Source organism: Oncorhynchus masou, chromosome 32 (assembly GCF_036934945.1).
Source record: "Oncorhynchus masou masou isolate Uvic2021 chromosome 32, UVic_Omas_1.1, whole genome shotgun sequence".
Lineage (NCBI taxonomy): Eukaryota > Metazoa > Chordata > Actinopteri > Salmoniformes > Salmonidae > Oncorhynchus > Oncorhynchus masou.
In genome coordinates, this window is record NC_088243.1 from 41,700,304 (window position 1) to 41,710,782 (window position 10,479).

Genomic DNA, 10,479 nt, shown 5'->3' on the forward strand with positions numbered 1-10,479 from the left:
AGCCTTTACGTGCATCCTGTTTGCAATAAGGCAATAAAGTAAACATGTGGCAAAGAAATTAACTTAATATCCTAAATACAAAGTGTTATGTTTGTGTCAAATCCAACACAACGGACCACTCTTCATATTATCAAGCATGGTGGTTGCTGCATCATGTTATAGGTATGCTTGTCATCAGCATAGACTAGAGAGTTTTTTAGGATAAAAAAAAAACTGAATTACAGGCAAAATCCTAAAGGAAAACCTGCTTCAGTCTGCTTTCCAACAGACACTGGGAGACAAATTCACCTTTCTGCAGGACAATAACCTAAAACAAGTTCCTTATCAAGGGAACATTGAATGTTCCTGAATGGCCTGGTTACAGATTTGACTTAAATTGGCTTCAAAATCTATGGCAAGACTTGAAAATGTCTGTCTAGCAATTATCAACAACCAACTTGACAGAGCTTGAAGAATTTTTTTTAATAATCATGGTGTGCAAAGCGCCTAGAAACCTAGCCAGAGAGACTCACAGCTGTAATCGCTGCCAACGGTGACTCAAGGGTGTAAATACTTATGTAAATTAGACATTTCTGTATTCGTTATCAATAAATTCGCAGGAATTTCTAAAAACATGTTTTAACTTAGAAATTATGGGGTATTTTGTGTAGATGGCTGATAGAAAAAAATTGATATTTGATCAATTTTGAATTCAGGCTGTAACGCAACAAAATTTGGAATAAGTCAAGGGGAATGAATCTTTATTATTAGATTGCCTTTAGAAATCTCTCTCTCTGTTTCCAACCGCAGAGAATTTACCTATCACCTACATGCTTATATTTTGAACCCCCCAACCCCCGCCATTATTCTAAGAATGTCAAATGCTTATGTTGTATTGAATATTAATATACATTATTGTCAGGACCCGTTACGAACCTGGGTCTCCGGAGTGAGAAACAGTCACTTAACCAACTGAGCCACGAATAGTCAGCAGAACCCAGAAGATGAGGCAGACACAGCAGTACTTAAGACGGTGTATTTAATAAAGTAAAAAGGAGAAGTCCTTCAATGCAAAATGGCAAATCCAAAAGGTGGTAGGTATAGCACAAAAAAGCCTCAAGAGATACTCAAAAACAAAAACAGAATTCCACAAGAGCATCCACCGGAAACGACAAGAATACACAGGACACTAGGGCTGGGTGCTAACATACAAACACAGAGCACAGAACTGAGGGAAACTAAGGGTTTAAATACAATCAGGGGAAACGAGGCACAGGTTGGGGAACAAGGGAAAAAACATAAGGTCAAAAAGCACAATGGGGGCATCTAAATGACCAAAACCCGGAACAACCCTGGCCAAATCCTGACAGAATCCCCCCCCTAGGAACGGCTCCTGATTCCTACCAGCTCTCTCAGGGTGGAGGGCCCTGAACTGGACGAATGAGGTCAGGGTCCAGGATGTCTTTGGCAGGAACCCAGGAGCGCTCCTCGGGACCGTAGCCTTCCCAGTCCACCAGATACTGCCAGGACCGCTGCACCCGGCGGGAATCCAGTATCCGATGGACATATAAGAATGACACGAGGCGGAGGGGGAGGTCTGTCTGCCGGGACAAGGAGAAAAAACAACAGGTTTTAACAATGAAATGTGAAATGTGGGATTAATCTTAAGGGATCTGGGTAAGTGTAGGCGATAAGAAACTGGGTTAACTCTCCTGGCAACCTTGAAGGGACCGATGTATTTTTGGGACAGCTTGCGAGACTCCACCCGTAGAGGTAAGTCTCTTGTGGAGAGCCAGACTCTCTGGCCGGGGCGCAGGGTAGGCCCGGGACGGCGACGTCTGTTGGCTTGTTGTTGGTACCTCTGTGAGGAACGCATAAGATTAAGACTCTTCCTCCACATAAGCCGATCTGACGAACTTCAAGGCTGAAGGCACTTGACTTCTGCCTCCTGGTCCGGGAACAATGGAGGAGCATAGCCAAACTGACACTGTGCGGAGACATAACAGTGGAGGAGGAGCGCAAGGTGTTGTACATTCGGCCCAAACAATAAAGGATGACCATGTGGACGGGTTATCCGAGTCATACATCGGAGGGTGGTTTCCAGCTCTTGATTCATCCTCTCTGTTTGGCCGTTGGACTCCGGATGGTACCCTGAAGATAGACTGGCAGAAGCCCCCATGAGTTGGCAGAAGGCCTTCCAAAACCTTGAGGCGAACTGGGGACCTCTGTCAGAAACCATATCTTGAGGAATGCCGATCGGAACACATGATTAATTACCAACTCAGCCCATAACTTAGTCAGAGGGACGAACCTGGCCGCCTTTGAAAACCTGTAGATTATGACTAGGATAGTAGTATTGCCATGGGATGGAGGAAGTCCAGTAATAAAGTCCAATGAGATATGGGACCAGGGTCTGTGGGGAACAGGTAAAGGGTGAAGGAGTCCTTGAGGGCGGAGGTGAGAAGATTTGCCCTGGCAGCACACGGGACAGGCATTGACGAAAGTGGCAACGTCTTCTCTTATGGTAGGCCACCAGAACTTACGCTGGATGAACTCCAAGGTGCGACCTACGCCCGGATGACAGGTGAGGCGAGAGGAGTGCCCCCACAGAAGGACCTGAGTCCTCACTGCCTTGGGGACAAACAACCGATTGGCAGGACCTCCTTTCGGGTCCGGTTCGCTAGCTTGAGCACGTCTCACGGTATCCTCAACTTGCCACGAGATCGGAGCCACAATCTTAGCAGCAGGAAGGACAGGCATGTCCGTGTCATCTCGAATGGCAGGAGCGTAGACTCGGGACAGGGCATCCGGTTTGAGATTCTTCGACCCGGGCCGATAGGTGAGGATAAACTGGAATCGATTGAAGAAAAGAGACCATCTAGCTTGTCTAGAGCTCAACCGCTTCGCCTGCTGGATATACTCCAGATTTTTGTGGTCCGTAAGCACTTGAAACGGGTGAGAAGCCCCCTCGAGCCAGTGTCTCCATTCCTTCAATGCCATCTTAACCGCTAGGAGTTCACGATCCCCACATCGTAGTTCCTCTCAGTCGGGGTAAGCCGGTGTGAGAAGAAAGCGCACGGATGAAGCTTCTTGTCTTCACCCCTCTGAGACAGGACAGCTCCAACACCAACCTCTGATGCGTCTACCTCCACCACAAATGGTTCATCCGTAGTCGGTAGTATCAGGATGGGAGCAGAGAGAACGCGCTGCTTGAGTCCTTGGAAGGCAGTCTCAGCTTCTCTTCCCCACAAAAACCTTGCATTGCCACCCTTGGTTAAAGCTGAGAGAGGGGCTGCCACCAAGCTGAAGTTCTTGATGAACTTGCGGTAAAAGTTTGTGAAGCCCAGGAAACGCTGAACTTCCTTAACGGATTTGGGGGTGGGCCAATCCGCCCGCCCCTACCTTCCTGGGGTCCATTTGGACTCGACCGGGTTCCACTACAAATCCCAGGAATTGTACTCGGGATGAATGGAATTCACATTTTTCCGGCTTAACGTACAGATGGCTGTCCAGGAGGCGTTTGAGTACTTGTCTGACATGCTTAGTGTGTTCTTGAAGGGAGCTCGAAAAGATGAGGATGTCATCCAAGTAAGCGAACACAAATATGTTAAGCATATCCCTAAGCACATCGTTTATGAGCGCTTGGAACACCGCTGGGGCGTTGGTCAGGCCGAAGGGCATCACCAAGTATTCATAGTGACCAGTAGGCGTGTTGAAAGCGGTCTTCCACTGCGTCACCAGGTCTGATCCGCACAAGATGGTATGCGTTCCGCAGGTCAAGCTTAGTGAAAACAACTGCTTCCTGGAGCAGCTCGAAGGCTGTGGCCATAAGGGGTAGCGAGTAACGGTTACGGACGGTTATGGCATTGAGTCCCCGGTAGTCGATGCAAGGACGTAATCCACCGTCTTTCTTGGCCACAAAGAAAAACCCTGCTCCCGCCGGGAGGTGGATGGACGCATGAGGCCTGCTTCCAGAGCGTCCTTGATGTAGGTATCCATAGCAGCTCGTTCGGGTGGAGATAGGGAAAAGATCCGACCCTGGGGGGGCAAGTCCCCGGAAACAGGTCGATGGGGCAATTAAGGTCTATGGGGTGGTAGCATGGTGGCCCTCTGTTTGCTAAACACCAGTTTGAGGTCATGGTAACACTCGGGAACTCGGGTCAGGTCGATGGATTCTAAAGACTCGGGAGTAGAACTCGGGAATTCTGGAAAATACAAGTAGCTTGGCACGTAGGACCCCACTGCTTGATAGTGCCCACAGACCAGTCGATGTGAGGGTTATGGCTGTGAAGCCAGGGGTATCCAAGGACGAGAGGGAACTCGGAACAGGAGATCAAATGAAAGTTCATCAATTCCTGGTGTTGTGAAACTGAAAGTCGCAAGGAGGTAGTGACATGAGTGACAAGTCCAGATCCCAAAGGGCTTCCATCCAACGTAGTGACCCTCATGGGTTCACTTAGAGGTTCAGAGGGAACGCCATTCTCCTTCGCCCAGACACCATCCATGAAGTTACCTGCGGCTCCAGAGTCTACCAAGGCTTGAAGGTGAAGCTTGTGGTTGTCCCAGGAGAGGGTGACTGGAATGAGCAGACGGGAGTTGAACGGATGGGAGGAGGTTATGTTTCCCGTTACAGTTCCCCCGGTCTGTACGGGACAGAGCGTTTCCCTGGAGTCCGGGACACGTGGAACGGAAATGGCCCGGTTTGCCGCAATATAGACAGCGTCGCTCCCTCATCCGGCGGTCTCTCAGCCTGGGAGATGCGTCCAATCTGCATGGGTTCCGATGGAGCCAGCGAGGATAAAGGTGGGGACTCGGAGCTGGGACTGATAGGGGCTAGAGGTCTACGGTTGAGTTCTCTCTCTCTCAGACGCTGGTCAATGCGTGAGGCCAACTTGATCAGGGACTCGAGATTGTCCGGTGGTTCCCGAGTGGCCAGTTCATCTTGGATAGTGTCGGAAAGGCCTTTCAGAAAGCACACCGTGAGCGCCTCGTTGTTCCAGCCACTTGCTGCTGCCACCGTGCGGAACTGGATGGCATAGTCCGTCACGCTGCGCCAACCTTGGTGGAGAGTCAGGAGCTGTTTGGCTGAGTCAGAACCACTGCTTGGGCCTTGAAACACTCGTTTGAATTCCTCAGCAAAGGCAGAGTAGCTGGCACAGCAGGAACTATGGGCATCCCACACAGCAGTAGCCCAAGCCAGGGCTTTTTCCGACAGCAGGGTGATGATATAAGCGATCTTAGACCGGTCGGTGGGAAACGACGAGGGTTGTAGCTCAAAGGAGAGAGAACATTGGGTGAGAAACCCTTTACAAGCACTTGGATCACCTGAGAACCGTTGGGGAAGTGGAAGACGAGGTTCAGCCAGGGGGTTAACTGCCATGGGTACGTGAATCTGAGGTACTGGGACGGGAACTGTTGTCGGGGTAAGACGATCAGATATTTGCTTAATGGAAGTCAGCATCTCCGACAGAAGATGAGAATGTCTAGCCATTAAGGCCTCTTGCTGAACCAGGGCGGCTTCGTGGCGTTGGACAGTCTCCTGGTGGTGGGACAGCATGGCAAAAAGGTCCTGGGAACTGGCTGCCTCTGGGTTCATTTTTGGCTCTGTGTTTCTGTCAGGACCCGGTTACGAACCTGGGTCTCCGGAGTGAGAAACAGTCATTAACCAACTGAGCCACGAATAGTCAGCAGAACCCAGAAGATGAGGCAGACACAGCAGTACTTAAGACGGTGTATTTAATAAAGTAAAAAGGAGAAGTCCTTCAATACAAAATGGCAAATCCAAAAGGTGGTAGGTATAGCACAAAAAGCCTCAAGAGATACTCAAAAACAGAATTCCACAAGAGCATCCACCGGAAACGACAAGAATACACAGGACACTAGGGCTGGGTGCTAACATACAAACACAGAGCACAGAACTGAGGGAAACTAAGGGTTTAAATACAATCAGGGGGAAACGAGGCACAGGTGCAAATAATAATGGGGAACAAGGGAAAAAACATAAGGTCAAAAAGCACAATGGGGGCATCTAGTGACCAAAACCCGAACAACCCTGGCCAAATCCTGACACATTATGTCATATTAAAGGTGATTAAATAGGCCAGATATAGACTGAATTCGTTATTTACTCAGTAGTCGTGAAGGCTTTATGAGTTGTCTAAATGTTCAGTGGGTTACTTTCGACTAAATAGCTGAACACAGCTCTGCAAAGAGATTTGATGCCTCTGTATTTGATGAGTGACTGCATGAACATGGTGGCCATTTTTAAACGGCAGGTGCTAACAGCGTAGCCATAAAGAGGTTGATGGTATATGTAATTGAAAAGATACAACCAGTCCCTTCCTCTATCACTGCCACATAATAATCGCTCCTTCTCTTCCTCCCATACCAACTAGAGATTGCCCTGATAGCAAACAATAAAATCCAATTTTCTTAAGTCTTGGTGAAAACGCGGGCTTTAGAATCCCAGATTCAAGGGACCTTCAGCTACTGTGGTACTGGTGACTGGCCTCAGCCACAGGCAGATATGCAGTCTCGCATCAGAAATATTTTGCAATGCAACAATGCATAGTCAAAGGGAGTTTAATTGCACACAGAATTGAATCGTTCGTATTAGCTAGCACTGCAGCCTTTCTAGCCTAAATGTGGCTATACTCTAACACATAATACTGGTGGTGTGTTGGCAGACACTGTAACATTAGCATCTAATGCTTGATGTTGGTTTCCATTATGGGTGTATGAATGTGGGATAAATGGAGACGTCATCGCATAACTGGGTGGCTACAAGGCAGATGAAATTACACCACCACAAAAGTGTAAGGTGAGACTGCTCCCCCCCTCTCTCTTTCCCAGCTCCTGCTCCAGGGGGAGCTAAATTAGCACGTCAGTGTGGGTAAATGTTGACACACTGCACAGCTCTAGAAACCGTCCTGACGGGTACACCAGGGGTTGAGCCAGCCTGACGCACAAGTCTAGCACAGGGATATCACACATACACACAGAATGTTTCTATACATGCAAGCACACATGACAACCGGCTGTCATGTATGCATTCATTTACATATCAAAGGATTCCCCCACCTCCATATGCCCAAATGCACACATATAGAGGCAAACATTTTCTACTAGACGGTGCACATGCTGTTTGTTTCATCTCAATGTCATTCTTTCTCTCTTCAGCTCTTTCTTTGTCTCCTACCGCGTTTCTCTTCTCCCCCTCTCACGATCACATACATACACGTTCACAAATACAAACATGCACATACAGTACACACATACTTATCCAAATAGTGTGCACACACCCGCAGCTTGACTAGTGCCTGCGGTGTGGGGACAAGCAGTCAGCTGTCACCATGGCAACCAGAGGCAGTCACCCTCTTGCAGTCTCAGGCATACACACACAAACACACACACACACATATGCGCCTCAGGTGGCGTCCTCAAGACAGGCGGCAGGATGGGTGTGGGGGCAAGCAATGCCATTCTGCAGCACTCGTCTGCCAGTCAGTCAGCCGATCTCTCCATCCATCCGTCCGTCACTCAAGCCAGTCCTGCCCATGAAATCGTGAGGATTCCCTGTCACTGATTCTCCACTTGGAGATTTCAGAGAATCAAATGTGACAGCAAACAAACATTCAAGGTACTGAGCAAACAACCAGTGGAGATGACGAGATGAAAATCAATGAGGAGATTAAAATGAATTTAGCCTGTGCCCAACCTCGGGCAGCCAGACTTTGCTTAACCCCAGAGCCAGGGGTTGGGTCTTTGCTATCCCTGCTAATGTGTCAGGCAGATACCCCCACAACCCCATTTCTCCAACCCTCTCCCCCCTTCAATTTCCCCCATCCATCTCCCCTCTCCCGTCTCATTTATCCTCTGCCAGGCGCTGCGTTTGCACATGCGGTTGCCGTGTTTATTGGACAGTTAATTACATTTAATCAGCGGATCCCCGTATGTGAGGCGTTGCCCCGGGCGGCTGAGGGATGGATGCTGACAGCGGTGGCATGCTCGGGTCATCTGCATTTTCAGATCTGTCTGAAGGGATGGGCCGAGTCAGACCCCCCAACTCCCCTCCCCTCTTACCACATCGCACCCCTTCCCTTAACTGCCTCCGCCTAGTGTTTGTCACCACAGTGTCACTTTGGGTGGCATGTTATTTCTGCGTTAACTCATGCCGGCCGACAGGCCTCTTTTCTCCATGCTGGTGGTCGGAGAAGCACATTGATTGTACGCTTCCAGGCATCATGGGAGAGAACGGAAGACAGTGAGGAATGTCAAGGATAAAGGAAGGGAAAATGGGGATTCGAGTTGACACATTGGAGTACATGTGGAGAGATACATTGTGGATAGATGGATGGATAGATAGATGGATTGGAAAGACAGAGAAACTGACAGACGAACAGACAGACAGACAGAACGTTTTATTTCAGCAAGCAGACAATGCGTTGAAGCCAATAGGCCAGAAAAAGAGAAGAAAATAGCAGATTTAACCATGGTGTTAACACAGAGCACAATCACGCCATTGCTTTTTCTAATCACATCATTGAAAAGCCATCTCTCAAGGTGTTTGTACAGGCTCATGCATGTAAGTGGCAAAGACACAGTCGACAATGAAGTCCCTGGGTACTCAATGGAAGCTATGTGCAACGCAGAGGAGAGAAGAAAAAAAAAGCATCAGCGTCCCAGCCATCTTATTTCAGCAATGCTCATTGTCCAGGAAATAAAGCCAATAGCTCTCACTGGGTATTTTCCATCAGGCCGCTATGCTTTGCGAGCTCGTCACCTTAACACTGAAATCCTTAGTGGTGAAACTGCCAAGTCCGTTTGTGATATTATAACAGCAAACAACCAACACGTTTTTTCCCCCTCTGGCATCATTGCACGCGTGATAGAAGAGCAGAATATGTACTGCAATTTTTTTACAGGATTGCACGAAGGTCCACACCTCCGCTTTTTCCCCCTTCTGCGGATTCCATCTTTAAGGTAATATCCATTTATTCCACTGGATATTTACACAGGCAATTCAGGCTAAGTGACGTGACAAGGGGGTTACATCAGTACTCTTTAAACTAAATTGTAAGGCTCAACTTACTGGTTGAATTGGTGTTTTTGACAACACTCTTGGCTCTAGGTGCCAGCATTAACTACCTTAGCATGTGAAAAGTCCTTCCCAATAAAACTCATCAGCTTTTAATAAAAATGATATTGGCTTTACCTATTAGCGTTAAAAGAACCATAAACCCAGTTTACAGCCTGTGTCTTGTAAAAGCTACTGTAGGGTGACCGCAAACAAAGCATTAAACAACGCTTGTAGGCTAGAGCTGTGATGGAGATGGAGATTGTGCATGCATCCATTCATTCTCTTGATGTGCATTTTGTATATAGCTACCTCAATTACCTTGTACCCCTGCACATCGACTCGGTACTGGTACTCCCTGCATTTTTACTCGTTATTGTTATTGGTCATTCACTGTGTGTTTATAGGTAAGCATTTCCCTTTCAGTTTACACCTGCTGTTATCAAAGAAGGTGGCAAAAGGCTTTTATTTGATTTGAGTTTTAAAGCCGCAGAAGCACTGGTAGATATCCTGAGGCCTCTCACCTCAAATGTACAGCTCATTGTCGCTGAAGACAGCGGATATATTTCCTATATATCAGAGGATGCATATTCCCCTTATTAGAGGAATAGGCATCAATAACAGCTGTCTGTTCACTATGTGATATTTCCCATTTAATTTCAACTCTTCACAATTATCTCTGTCTTTCCATGCCCCTCTTTCCGCCTTCCCGTCTTTTCCTTTCATCAACTTCCTATCCCTCTTGTCATTTCCGGTCCTCTTCTCCTTCCCTCTTTGGCTCAGTCATGCCCATCCAACAGGCCTAGCGTAGGGGAAATGTTTGACTTGCCCAGTTCACACTCCAGTTTCAATTATAAGCCGTTCTTCTCCTGAACGAGCCCTCTCTTTTTTGAATTCGTTTCTGGGGGGAAAACAGTCTGAACGTGAGCTTTGTTCCTGATTTATAAAGCATTTAAGGGTGGGGGAAAAAACAGAAAAGTTGGGTTAAGGAAAACAGGCTTCATCCACAAAGGCGTTGTCAGGGAGAGAGCGGCCCGTGATTAACTTTCATTTCCTATGCCTTATTATTCCTGCCCCAAATGAAATTTCAGTCGCACAGATAAATCTTTCCCCTGCACCCCCACCGCTACCACCGTCCTGTAATAGCTCACGCTCTGTTATCGGCCTGTGTGTGTGTATGTGTGTGTGTGTGTGTGTGTGTGTGTGTGTGTGTGTGTGTGTGTGTGTCAGGAAATAAGGCTGTCAAGCCGCCAGAGGTTTAATATACTGTATATATAGGACATGGGATGGCTAAACAGTTGATATAAGGAGATCAATAGAATCGCATGAATCAGAGAGAATTTAATCACATTCTCCAGCTGATTTATAGATGGACACATAGATAAGTAGATATTGATGACCAAGAGCGATTTAGCTTACCCCAT